Source organism: Callorhinus ursinus, unplaced genomic scaffold, assembly GCF_003265705.2.
Source record: "Callorhinus ursinus isolate GAN/ISIS: 27379988/994484 unplaced genomic scaffold, GSC_fseal_2.0 scaffold19, whole genome shotgun sequence".
Classification (NCBI taxonomy): domain Eukaryota; kingdom Metazoa; phylum Chordata; class Mammalia; order Carnivora; family Otariidae; genus Callorhinus; species Callorhinus ursinus.
In genome coordinates this window covers 17,181,395-17,195,744 of record NW_027397081.1, presented here as the reverse complement: position 1 = coordinate 17,195,744, position 14,350 = coordinate 17,181,395, and the positions used below count along the sequence as shown (strand labels likewise).

Genomic DNA, 14,350 nt, shown 5'->3' with positions numbered 1-14,350 from the left:
CGTATGTTATACTTTCTTGATCTATCTTCTATGTCTTAGGAATTTTCCATGTATTTATCTCTCTACAATCTAGTAAGGATATTTTCTTCTAACCTATCTTCCAGTTCATTAATTCTCTCTTCAGCTGTCCGTAATCTGTTTTATAATCCATCCACTGAGTTCTCTGAATTTTTGAGTTTTATAATTTAAAGTCCTCTGCCCAAATTCTCAATCTTTTATTTTTTTAAATATTTTGTTATAGTTATTTTAAAGTCTGTGCTTTGTAGCTTATTATTTGTAGGTCTTATATTGCTTCTCTTGGTTTTCCTTCATGTTTTCTTATCTCTTCACATGCCTGATTCATTTTAATTACAGGACATGAATTGTAGGTTAAACTTTGTAGCAATAATTTAAGGACTAAGGAAATGGCTATATTTCTCCAGAAAGAATTTAGATTAGCCTTGGGTTTGTAACTAGGGCACCAGTAATCTCTGAGCACTCTAATCCAATTTCAGACATTATTTGAATTTAGGATTCAAAATCTTTGTGAGCTAGTCTAATTCCAGTTTACCCTTCCTTCTAAGAAGTAGTTCTCTGGAGACCTAACCAGAACATGGTAGATTATCAAGGCCTTCCTTGTCAGGTCTCAGACAAATTGTTGTCTTCAGTTTTGTATTCCTAGTCCCATGAGGCTGTCAGAAACACTGCTCAGCTTATAAGCCTCTCAGTGTTCTCTTCCTGAATCAGCAGACACTACCAGGGGAAAACAGCTTTAGTGCCTCTCTGGGTACTGTCTTCCCTTGAATCTTGATTCCTTTCTTTACCTTACTAGGTATCTGATGCCTACAAACAAATTAAAAAAAATTGTCCAGTTTTTCTAGCTGTCCTCAAAGGGAGACAGTTTCAAAGGGTTCATGCTAGAAGTGGAAGTTGCCAAATCATTTCTACCACAACATTTTTTTTTCTATTTTTACTAGTCCCTGACCTAATTCAAGAAATACAGCGAGAAGGGATATGGGAACTTGAGAGAATGTTAGGGAGTATTTGGCCTTAATAATAATAGCAGCTAAACATGCACTGTGCTCCTGCTAGAGCCAGATATTGTTCTTAGCTTTTCATGCACTTACTCCTTTAACTTCTAAAGATAAATTTTAGGCAAAGCCAAGGTATCTTCTCCAGTAAAGAGTAATCACAAAAGTGGGAATCTCTCTAAAAATGACAAACTCCTTGATCTATAGTTTGTTGATAGCATTCAGTGACTAGCTCAAGACTTGGTCATGGTAGTTAGGCAACAAAATTTGTGGAATAAACATATTAATCAAGAATGTCAGAATGTAATTGAACTAGTAATTGTATTATTGAGTTACACTTTAAAGAAGCATTTGTAGGCACAGTTGAAGATGCATAGAAGCATCTAGGCAAATGTGTTCTTAGGCGTGATTTAAATGCTGGCTCACAATAATGCAGCTGTTTGTTCTCCACTCTCTCTAACCATTTAGCTCAGCAAAGTTGTGTCCCTGTAAGCATTGCTTCCAAGCCAGGAACATGTCATACATAAACCTGGCTTGCAATTAAGATTAAATATTGCTCACAGGCATCCATCTGTCTTGGAAGGTTTAGCTGTTCACCTACCTCAGGAGGTTCCACTGAGCGATGTGAATATGTCATTTTAAAAAATTGTACCAATTTTGAAATAACACTGAGTGTAATTAAAAATATTATACATAATGTTAGCCCAAAAGATTCAGCCAACTATTGAGGTACTGGGAAGCTAATCCTCTTCAATATAAAATTCCGTTATGTTATTTCATTATTTATTTGTTAGAATTTTATAGCTATTTTTCTCTAAGAACCTTCAAGGTACTCCCATATGACTCTTTTAAAGTTGGCTCTTCTCATGTAAAGTTATAAATGAGGGAAGTAAGGTAGCCCAGAAAAGGGAACGGAAATGAGAAAAAGAAAGGTTCAGGAGGGTCTTTGGCAGAACAACTAGTATTATTCCGTACATTTTATGTGAGGAAGTTGTATAGCAATAAATATCACCTCAGTGGTAGTAGACTAGTTTTTCATAAAATTAAAGATCCCTCTTTATTTAATGACCTCACTTACTGACTCTGTGGTAATTTTAAAGTATGTCACAAATTCTTTGACACTCCTTCCGCTGAGTGGTGGAGTCTGTGTCCTCTCTCCTTGAACCTGAGTGGGCCTTTGGTCTGCCCCAGTCAGTGGAGTAAAATGCCACATACTATGCTCTTGTTCTCTTGGGACACTTGTGCTTAGAACTCAGCCACCATGTTGTGAGGAAGCCAACGTAGCCACATGGTCAGGTCATGGAAGAACACTGGCCAACAGCCTTGGCTAAGGTCTCAGCCAACAGCTAATGTCAACAACCAGACACGTAAGTGAGGCTTGAGTGTTCATATATTTCCAGCCCCCAGCATTGAGTATCCCTAGGGGAGGCCCCAGGCTTTATGGAGCAGAGACAAGCCATCCCACTGTGTTCTCTCTGAATTCCTGACCCACCAAATTTATGAGTATAATAAAATGATTCCCCCACAAAGTTTGGGGAAGTTGGTTGTACAGCAAATAGACAACTAGAACTCACTCATCATTGAAGACTAGAATCTGGTCACAACCTAGGTTTCCTAGCTCATCTTCCTTGTTCTTCCTATCTCCACTCCTGCATTCTCTCCCTGCTCTGCCCCTGTCCAGTCTGCTTTCCCTTACACAGGCATCTCATGCACTTGCACCTTTGCCACAATTTTGCTGGTGCTATTTCCTCTTCTTGGGCGTTAGTGTCACTAAGATCCGGTTTGAGTCCCATTTCGGCCTCTCAGTAGCAGAGTGATCAATCTCTCTAATTTTATCAGAAAAAATAGGAGTCAAAATAGAATCTATTTATAGATTAAATGGCTAAAGTATATAAAGTGCTTAGTGCCTGACACACACATAGTAAACACTCAATAAGTGTTAGCTATTATTATAAGTTCTTTCTATTCTGGAAAGTGAGTTTCTATTGAACAGTTAAGGCTTAAATGAAACTTTTGTCTTTTAAGTCTGAGCTCATATGTCAATTCCTCTGTGAAGACATCTCCATTTACAAGAAAAAATTAAATTGCTCCTTCCATTATGCTTCCAAGTACTTTTCACATTCTCCTATTATAGTTTTGACAAGTAACCTATTATATATGTGACACTCCCCCCCTTAGACCCCACATTCCTCACAGGGAAGGTTTAAGGCAAAGACCTCACAAAAATAAAGAATGTCCTTGTCTCTTGTGTGAGTATGTGTGTGTGTGTGTGTGTGTGTGCATTCAATATATATGTACATCAAATACCATAATGAGGAAAGGAAAGTGAAGAATTAGTTAGATGATTATAGTAGGATAAGACTCGAGAATTTATAGAATCTGGGTCCCTGCCCAAATACTCTTTCCACTCACAAGACTTAAATTTTCCAACTTTGTTGAGGATATATAAATGCAATGTGGAAGCCATGTAAAGGGAGATGTACATTCTTCACTAGTTCATAATTGTCTACTCTGTACCAGCCACCATAGTGGGTGCTATACAGTTTAGACCCCATGGTCTATCAATATACCCACCCCCTTGCAAATATCCCCAACTGCAGTGCCTGAGGGTGAACCTAACTGTGCTAGGACTAGAGGAGCTGAGTGCTGCTAGAGAATAATACTAGCTGACTAGTAACTGAGCTGACTGGATGCATTTTAATTTCATCTCTAACTGCAAGGGGACACTCAGTACCGCTCACCCATCTTACTGAGTTTTTCTAGTTCCCCACTCCTTAAGATGACTTCCTCATTCCTCCAACTTCCTATATCCCTGGCCTGCCTTCCTGCTAGGTGGATGACCTCACTTTAGACTTCATTAGTAAACATAAATACCATCAGTGGAAACTTATTTATCTTTCTACACCTCCTTCCAAAGACCTGCACTTGCCCCTGTTTCTTCTTCTGCTAAAATGGAGGATGTATCCCTCCACCTATCAAAGGCCAGTTCCGTCCGTTGTGTTCCAGATTTCTTTTATTCTCATCCACCCAAAGTCTTCTACCTTCTGGTTTTCCCCTTCTTTTTATGCTTCACCAATGTCTGCCTCTCTATTGGATCATTCCCATAAACATGCTCTAGTATTTCCCATCTTCTTGACTTCACATTCTATACCCTTTCTCCTACTGCTCTATTTTTCTGTTCCTTTCTCAGGAAACTTTCTTCAAAATAGTTGGCTACACTTGTTGTCTCTGCTTCTTCTCTCACCATTCCCTCTTGGGTTGACTCCAATGTAGATTCTTTTTCCAGAGCTCTCCACAGACCATTCTTGTGAGGGTGACTAATGGTCTGTTTTCATTTTAAATTCACAGTAGCATTTGGTTCACTCAAGTTCTCCCTTTTTGGCCTCTGGGACATTACTTGCTCCTGGTTTTCCTCTGTCACGCTGGCTGCTCCTCCTTAGTCTCCTTGACTAGTCTATCCTCCTCTGCCCTACCTACAAATATTAGAGTTCCTTAAGGTTCCTGGGACCTCGTCTTTCCTTGTCCTCTCCCATTTCTCCCTAGGTCATGTCATCTATTGCCCTGGATTTAAAGAACATCTTCATGCTAATGAATTCTAAATCACCAGCCCAGACATCTCTCAATCCCCAGACTTGTATTTCCAAAATATTTCCATGTAGATCGTCCTTAGACATCTCAAATTTAACATGTGTCAAAGGAATCTCAGTCCCCTCCCTGCTTTCCCTCCCCAAACTAATCTTCCCCCATCTTAGTAAACAGCACCGCTTTCCACACCAGCTGCCAAAACCAGTCACATGGAATTCATTCTTGACTCTACCAAGTGCTGTCTACCTCCAAAATATACTTATCTCTATCTCCACAGATGCCTGACTCAGATAGGAACTCTATAAATATTTGTTTAATGAACAAACAAGTAGGAAAAAGATTTATGTTTGCCCACCAGAGAAACATGGAACCAGTTCCTGTGAGTCTTATGGAATGAGAAGTTGGTGTTCCTGTTGTCAACAGGATCAGAAGACACTGGAATTAAAGCACACTGAAAAGAGGTGGGAAAAATATTTCCCCAGCTTCTGGGATAGGAAGGAAACTTGCCTGGGGGTAGAGAAGAGTCAAGGTGGCTAGATCATTCTGAGTCACAATGTTGTGGTGTGCAGAAAGGAATGCTCACATAGAACAGGCAGAAAACTTTTTAAGGCCATTCCTTGGGAACATTCTTATGGAAGAGTTTGTAAATGCAGAGAGTGAGGCAACACTTTGGAGAGCCTATTTAAAGGGCTATAGTATCTTAAGAAGAGGGGCGCTCTGAAGTAGGTAGTATGGAGGTCAACAGCAGTGTTGGTGGTGGTAGTAATGCAGCAGGGGAATTTTAGAAGCTACTGAGCATTCCTGCTAGTGAAAGGAGGTCTGGTGAAGGTGAGCTTCCAAGCTCTCATGTTCTCAAGTTGCTACAGGTGTTCTTACACACACACACACACACACACACACACACACACACACCCCTTTTGTCAAAAATGTCTGGGAGAAGCAGCATCTTATCTTTTGGAGAATCACTGAACATATTTGCGTTATAAATACTCCAAGATGTCCTGCAGTAGAGAAAAATGGTTTAACTTTATTTCATACAGCATGTACCAAACGTTTGGCCTTGGAGCCCTTTGTCATGGAATAGCTTATAACATGTCACTGCACCCTACTGTTCCACAAAACACAGAGGATTGATTACAGGGAGGCCATGTTTCCTTAGCTATGGACTCAGACTTGGTGAGGGGTCTGCAAATCCCCATGCGCACCAAACCCTGAATAAATAACAGCACCTAAATACACATGGCCGCTTAAAAAAAAATGTATGTCAACATCTGTAATCTTAAAAATACCAATTCTTAATCACTCAACACTAAACATATAACTGTGATCCTATTATGTGGGAGCATGAATAATAATTTCTCATTAAAAAGGGATCTTTATAAGTAAAAATTTGCAGATCAACCATCCTTAAAATGACTTTGATCTTATAAATAATAATGACTGACATATTTTGGTGCTTAATATGCTCAGGTACTATACTAATTGCTTTATTGAGACTGTCTCATTTAATCCTTACAGCAGTCCTATGAAGCAGGGACTATCATTACCATCCTCAATGTATAGGTGAGACAAATGAGGGTTAGTGAAATTAAGTGCAACAGTTTGTGGAGAGCCACACAATGTAAAGTGGTAGAGTTGGGAATTGAACCTAGGAGCCTGACTACAGAGCCTACAGCTCAACTGTTAGGCTGTGTAGCCCTCATCTGAGCAACCTGTCCTGAAGGGAATGAAGCCGTGGGTTTGAGCTTTTTCAGGAAAGAATGGAGATTTTTGTGTCCTGTTTTATGGCAGCTAATTCTGTTCCTACATGTTCCTGAGGAACTTCCCTATGGACCTCTCTTCCACAAGACCAAGCTCCCCCCTTTTCTCCATTAACTCCACAATTAAAAAAGAAAGCATGCAGTCCAGCATTTTGAGGAAAATGAAGGCATGAAAGAGGGACCTTTCCTCACACTTTTCCCTTATGACATCACATTCATGCCACCGCACCTCACCAGGACTTGGCTCAAAAAGAATTGGGGGGGGGGAAAGAATTACAAACAGAGTTATGAAGCAAAATAGTCTGGCCGGAGGAATGTGTCCCTGTGCCTTTTCTAAAAGAGGGGAGTATGCGTGGCTCAGAATGGAGGCCCATCACCTCACTTTTAGTCATCATGCTGAATTGTGTGTCCTCTTCTCAGTCAGGGACAAGGCATGTGATTTGAATGTCTTAAGATATACCTTTGAACCTGCGGCAAACGTTAATATATATAATTTTTTTTCAAGCAGAAACACCAGAGAGCAAAAGTCAGAAAGTGTAATGGTGGTCCTTCATGCATAACAATGACAATGATTGGGGAAGTACAAGTCCTTGACTCTCTTCCCCATAGATGATCTGCTGAGTGCTGCTGGTTAATGTCTCAGATGGGCACTGCTCTGCTCTTTCTTTCAGCATATGAAATAGATTGTTGCTTACACATAAACAGTGGCAACCCATCCCAGAGAGAATCCCACCAGGAAAATGGAAGATAAAATTGCTTCCCTGAACTGTTTTTCTTTTAGTAAGTTATTTTCCAGAGTTTCCCCAGCATGTCTCAAGTGGCACTTCAATACCTCATCTCCTGAGGTGCAACACTATATTATAAATGATGTACTGGGAAAACACTTACTTAGGATTTGGATGGGAGTTAACAATTTAACAATTTAACTGCCTTTTTAAGAGCTGTGTTTTAACATGTGCATAGGAAGGGTCTATCGGAGAAACAAAGCCTCAGACTAGTCTATTGTATACTAATCTATCCTTACACCACCCAGAATGACAACACTACATAATTTCTTTTGTAGATTAGTATGGAGCACTATATGGTATGTATGTATGTCTCTATGTGTCTTTTCCCACCTAAAAGCAGGGTGAAAGAAGAAGAGAAAAGAGGGGCAGGAACAAAGATGACTCCAAGGTGAGGCCCAAAACATGTGCACAGTTTGCAGACTTCATGCTGAGCTTTCCAGATATGGATTTGAAGGAAAGGAACCTTGTCTGTTCAGAGCATCCATAGGATCAAACCAATTGCTCAAGGGATTTTTAGCCGTTTTTGGCACTAAAATCAGGTAGGAGGTTTTCCCCAGAGGCCTGGTGAAATGGACACCATATGATGCAGTGAACATCATAGCCAAATAAAGTCTTGAGTAGAGTCAGTGAGGTTCATTGGGCTGTTCCTCATAAAGACCCTCCTGCTTAGCTAGAAGCATCTCACCAAAGGGTAATTCCGTGAGAATAATTCTACCGGGACCTAGTCTAGTCTATAGAATCAGCTCTCTGCTGATCAATAATGTGCAAATGATAAAGTCAAAATGAATCCAGAAAACACTATATTAATAAAATGGACTGACTGGCTATCGTCTGAATGTAGAAAATTACATCTTGCTAGTAAATGCTTTACTGACTTAAATTTTGATCAGTTTGTAAGTCTCCTATGCCTTTCCCATCAGCATCATAAATATTAGAAGGAGGGTATATTTGACAGCAATGAGAAGTAGCAGCCTGAAAAAGGATAGTCATCATCATCACAAGCTCTTCCATTTCTTGGGCCCTTCTTATTTCCTAAGCCCTGTACACATGCACTTTATATGCATTATCTCTGCAATCCTCCCAGTAACACTGCAAGAGGTTCTATCTTACAAAATAAGACATTGGAGATTACAGACATACCTCATTTTACTGAGCTGCGCTTTATTGTGCTTTGCAGATGTTGCATCTTTTGCAAATTAAAGTTCTGTGGCAACCCTGTGTTGAGCAGGACAATCATGGCGTTTGTCCAACAGCATCTGCTCACTTTGTGTCCCCATGTCACATTTTGATTATTCTTGCAATATTTTGATCTTCTGTCTTCATTATATTCTTTATGATGATCTGTGATCAGGGATCTTTGTTGTTATCATTGTAACTGTTTTGGGGTGCTCACATACGATGGCAAACTTAATTGGTAAATATTGTGTGTGTTCTGACCATTCCACCAATCAGCCGTTCCTCCACCTCTCTCTCCCTCTCCTCAGGTCTCCCTATTCCCTGAGACACAATATTGAAATTAGAACAATTAGTGACCCTACAATGGCCTTTTAGGTGTTTAAATGAAAGGAAGATTCACACGTTTCCCATTTTAAATCAAGAGCTAGAAATGATTAAGGTTAACAAGGAAAGCATGTCAAAAGTGGAGATCGGCAGAAAACTAGGGCTCTCAAGCCAGTTAGCCAAGTTGTGAATGCAAAGGAAAAGTCCCTGAAGAAAATTAAAAGCACTACTCCAGTGAACACATGAATGATAAGTAAGTGAAACAGCCTTATTGCTGATATGGAGAAAATTTTAGTGGTCTGGATAGAAGGTCAAAACTTAAGCCAAAGCCTAATCCAGAGCAAAGCCCTGACTCTCTTCAGTTCTGTGAAGGCTGAGAGAAGTGGGGAAGCTGCAGAAGAAAAGCGTGAAGCTAGCGGAGGTGGGTTCATGAGGTTTAAGGCAAGAAGCCATCTCCATAACATAGAAGTGCTGGTTGAAGCAGCGAGTGCTGATGTAGAAGCTGCAGCAAGTTCTCCAGAAGATCTAGCTCAGGTAGTGAAGGTGCCTCCACGAAACAACAGCTATTTCAGTGTAGACTGCACAGCCTTCTATTGGACGAAGATGCCATCTAGGACTTCCATATCTAGAGAGAAATCAAAGCCTGGCTTCAAAGCTTCAAAGTTCAGTGTAACTCTCCATGTTAGGGGCTCATGCAGCTGGTGACCTTAACTTGAAGTCAGTATTCATTTACCACTCCAAAATCCTAGGGCCCTTAAGAATTACACTAAATTGACTGCCTGAGCTCTATAAATGGAACAACAAAGGCTGGATGACAGCACAGCTGTTTATAACATGGTTTACTGAATATTTTAAGCCCCTTGTTGAGACCTACTGCTCAGAAAAAAAGATTTCTTGCAAAATATTATTGTTCATGCAATGCACCTGGTCAATGAAGTGCTCTGCCAGAAATGTATAAGGTTAATGTTGTTTTCATGTCTGCTAACAAGCATCCATGCTGCAGCCCATGGATCAAGGAGTCACTTCGACTTTCAAGTCTTATTATTCAAGAAATACATTTCATAAGGCTACAGCTGCCGTGGATAGTGATTCCTCTATGGAGCTAGGCAAAGTTAATTGAAAACCTTTAGAAAGGATTCACCATTCTAGATGCCATTAGAATATTCATGATTCATGAGAATAGGTCAAAATACCAACATTAACAGGAGTTGGGAAGATTTGATAGCAACCCTCATGTAGACTTTGAGGGGTCCAAGACTTCAGTGGAGGAAGTACGTGCAGATGTGGTAGAAACATCAAGAGAACTAGAATCAGAAATGGAGCCTGAAGACAGGACTGCATTGCTAGTCTCATATAAAACTTGAATGGATGAGGGTTGCTTCTTATAGGTGAGGAAAGAAAGTGGTTTCTCGAGATGGAATCTACTCCTGGGGAAGATGCTGTGGAGATTGTTGAAATGACAACAAAGGATTAGACTATTTAGAATATTAACTTGGTTGATAAAGCAGTGGCAGGTTTGAGAGGATTAACTCCAATTTTGAAAGAAGTTCTACTGTGGGTAAAATACTATGAAACAGCATCGCACGCTACAAAGAAATCGTTCATGAAAGTAAGAGGTGACATAGCCAACCTCACTGTTGTCTTATTTTAAGAACTTGCCACAGCCACCTTAGCTTTTAGCAACCCCCACCCTGATGAGTGAGCAGCCGTCGATATCAAGGCAGGACCCTCCACCAGCAAAAAGAGATCATGACTCTCTGAAAGCTCAGATGATGATTAGCACTTTTTAGCAATAAAGTATTCTTAAATTAAGATATGTACTTTTTTTTTTTAGATATAATGCTCTTGCAGTTACTAGACTATAGTAAAGTGTAACTATAACGTTTACATGCACTGAGAAGCCAAAACATCCATTTGATGTGCTTTATTGTGGTGGTCTGGAATTGAACCCCCAATATCTGCAAGGTCTGCCTGTATAGCCATGAAATGAATTGCCCAGAGCTCATAAGTAGTGGAGCAGATTGCAACTCCAGTTGTGACTTTCCACCATACCAAGCCACTTCTATATTTCTACCATTTAATTAGGAGGTTCCCCCTCTCCCCCCATGTCTTACGATCCCTTTCTATTTTGTATGATTTTCTTCCCAGTGGCACAAGAGGACTAAACATCATTTGAAAAAAGAAATCCCTCTGTTGATCTTTTGAGTAGAGTTAATACTCTAGGAGAGAGGGAGAAAGCACTTCTCAATCCTTGTACTGTGTTGGTAGCAACAGTGCAATCTGAGTTCTTGAATAGTCTCGTCCAGATTTCTGTTGACCAACACGTTCTCATTAAAAACCACTTATCTGCATTCCTGTACTGAGGTCACTGCCCCTTTTGCACATTTGTGATAGGGAGCTGCTTTGGGGGTTTGCTTTCCTGTTTGCACCTGTTTCATTTCTTCAGCACACATCTAGGGCGTGCCGGCACTGGTATAATGACCATCCACGTATTACAGATGCACTCCAACCGTGAGTGGTTTCCTTAAGGAAAAGCGTCCTTTTTGACCTGAGATTGAAAGTTCCACCTACCAAAATACCTAGCTGCGGCCATGTCTATATAATTAATACTGCTTTGAAAGAATAGTTGAGCAAGCATTTTTCCTGGCCAATGATTAAACTTGAGAGACTGCATAGTTCACCTGGGATGCAGGGTTCCCACTCAATATTGTATCATAAAGGCTTATCCATATGGAAATATGTAGAGCTGGTTCATTCACTTTTATAAATGTGAATTGTTTCAGTGCATTGATTAAATCATAATTTAAAATATCTATCCCTTTATTGGTGTACATTTTTTTTCCAGTTTCTTAAAAAAGGTCTGTTTATTTTGCTGTTACAAACCGTTGCAGTGAATATTCTCTTTCATGTCTACTTGGGAACATTTCCAAGAATTTTTCTAGAGTACATGCTAAGAAATGGAATTGATGATTCACTGGGTGGTTCCTCATCTTTACCTTTATTAGCTATTGCCAAATTGTTCTCCAGTTTACACTCATAGCAGCAGTAGGTGGAAGAGACTTTCTTTGACCACACATCTTCATCAACCTTTGGTTTTATCAGATTTTTATTTATTTATTTTTGCCTACCTGATGGGTGTGAAACATTCCTTTGTAGTTTTGAAGGTCTTCAAGTGTTTGATAATAGCTGACTTGGTAGCTCTGTGAAGATAGAGCTTGTTCTAAATGAAACAGATAGTACATGAGAAGAATTTACTCAATGAGGTCCCGATGACTGTGGTCAAGGAAACCAGTTGCTGCCAGTGCTTTGAGCGGTCGTATTAAAAAATAAAAATGTCACAGGTATTCATATTTTAACAAGTTGTAAAAAGTTCTTCCCCTTTTCCTATGCTATTTACATTTTTCTATTCAGATTGGGTTATGAGTTTGGTGTTAGTAATAGATAAATAAGTCAAGATTGGCATGCATCTGCATGAGGAAAGTAGTTGCTTAGAAATGGGAAGACTGGGGGCACCTGGTGGTGCAGTTGGTTAAGGGCAGGACTTTTGGTTTCAGCTCATGTTGTGATCTCAGGGTCATGAGATCAGGCCCCATGTCGGGCTCCGCACTCAGCTCAGAGTCTGCTTGAGATTCTCTCTCCCTCTGCCCCTCCTGCTTGTGTTCTCTGTCTCTCAAATAAATAAAATAAAATAAAAGGGAACATGAAGACTGACTTTAAACAGTGTGCTGAATTCCTTGGACACGCTTTCAGATGTTCTTGGGTGCTTGGGGTAGGGTGGGGTGGGGTGGGGTGGAGGGGTTGGCCCCTGCGCTGCAGAGGCTAGGCTGGAAGCTGGGTGGGCAGGTGTCCTGTGAGGCTGGGCCATGCTCTGGGGAGCAGCCACAACTCCCCGGCCTGATTAGTAAGTTGCCTCTTAATCCATGTTTATTTTCCCTCTGTTATCTCTGAGCCTTTAATTAAGTCTTATTTTATCATTTTAGCCTTATTGCAGCCCTACCACAGGGAATGAAGGAAAGAGTCTTAAGTCCCTTGAGTCCGATTTGTGAAAGAGCAGAAGTGGCCCTGGAGACAAGGATGGCGGCAACAGCAATGGGTGATGAGACTCCAAGGGAAAGGTGAATCTTGAGGGGACTGAAATCTGGTTATCAATCCAGTCTTCTGTTCTATGTAGAGATTCTACCTCCATTCTGATCTTGGAAGGGTTGTAAAGGGAGAGAGTTTCCCTTACAGGCTGCTAGGCAGGTGAATGCTGGCTGACTCACTTGTGAAATAAGCCCCCTGTTTCTTCATTTCCAGGGGGTTGGCATGATGCCACAGAAAGAGCGTGCTCTTTGCTGCCGGCAAACTTGAGTTCACATCCGTGCTGGGAAAGGTTTGTGAACTTGGGCAAATTACTTCAGCTCCCCGAGCCTCTCCGATTACTCAGCTCTACAATGAGGGTAAGAGTACGTGCCTTCGAGTACTGTGAGGATGAAATATGATCGCTTAGGTGAAAGCACCTTGTATAATGTCTGGAACACAACAGACATGGAAGAAACATTCATTCCCTTCCTCCCCCACCCCCACCCCTCTGTCTCTGGGACCAGCTTTCCCAGCAACCCCCAGCCCCCTAAGCGTCCTTGGAGGCAGGTCTGCTGGCCCCGCACCTTGCATGAGCCTCCATACCTTCACAGAAGTTGACTTCTCCCAGGCTTTGTCTCTGCAAGTAACAATTGGCTTGATTGATTAGCTCCATATCGTACATTCTATTGACAATTTCAGGTACCACAGCAGATTTATGGGGGAGATGCAGTATCCGGGGGACAGTAGGAGTCCGGCAGTAATTAACACTAGCCTCCAGATCATACCACTTACCTTCGGAGTAAGCCTTAACCTTTCTGTTTGGAAGTAAATGGATTTTTCTCTGAAAGCCCCCAGGGAGCAATCATTGTCCTCACTGCCCTTAAGGTAACTGCCTCTCTTCTCCGCTGGAAGAGGTTTAGGACCAACAGATGAGATAATGATTATCCATGACACTCTTTGGTCTTAAATTAAAATGCTTGCAATGGTGGCTGGCTGGCTTAGATGGCTGCCTCTGGAACCTTCCATCTCTCAGTTAGCATTTCAAATTTGCCCCTGCAGCAGCATCCTCCTCTGGGAGGAAGGCGGCCTCTGATAAGGAGTCCAGACAGGGCCTCAGCCCTATGCTCACCCACGAACACCCAGCTGGCTAGAAACATACTCCCCTCTGGCGCCACAGTCCCTTCCTGACACGCTCAGTGGAGAAACTGAAGATGAAACAAGTTTAATCTCTGACCCCCACACTGGCCACCTACCAGGAGTCTGTCTTTAGGGCAAGGGGGGTCTGAAATCATTCATGTTGCCCTCACCACAGTGTTCTTTCTCTGCAGGAGGCTGGCGGCTGCTTAGGGCTATCAATCTGACATACTTCTCTAGTTCTACACGGAGACTAAAATACCATTTAAGTCTTATTCCTACAGTTCTCGAATCACGTGGGTATTACCAAGCATGAAATCATCATCTAAAAACTCAATTTTAAAGAGCTGGTTCTTTGGGAAAAATAAGAAAGAACATTTCCCCGTTTACTATGAGATTTGCTTCCCCCCCCCCAATAGTGTGGTTATTGTGTTTTTCTTAATCTTTGGAGATTAGGCTTCAATTTTTCACCTAGGCTCCAATTTGCCCATAAATCTCTTCATTTTGCTTA

At 41.2% G+C, this 14,350-nt stretch overlaps 1 long non-coding RNA gene across 1 annotated transcript; it reads left to right on the top strand.

Annotated features, from left to right (window-relative positions):
• Window positions 1-12,641: 12,641 nt before the first annotated feature.
• On the top strand, window positions 12,642-14,136 carry LOC141374545 (uncharacterized). The gene is made up of 3 exons (XR_012381532.1): window positions 12,642-12,758; window positions 12,940-13,082; window positions 14,034-14,136. It is a non-coding gene; the product is annotated as an uncharacterized lncRNA (long non-coding RNA).
• Window positions 14,137-14,350: the final 214 nt, after the last annotated feature.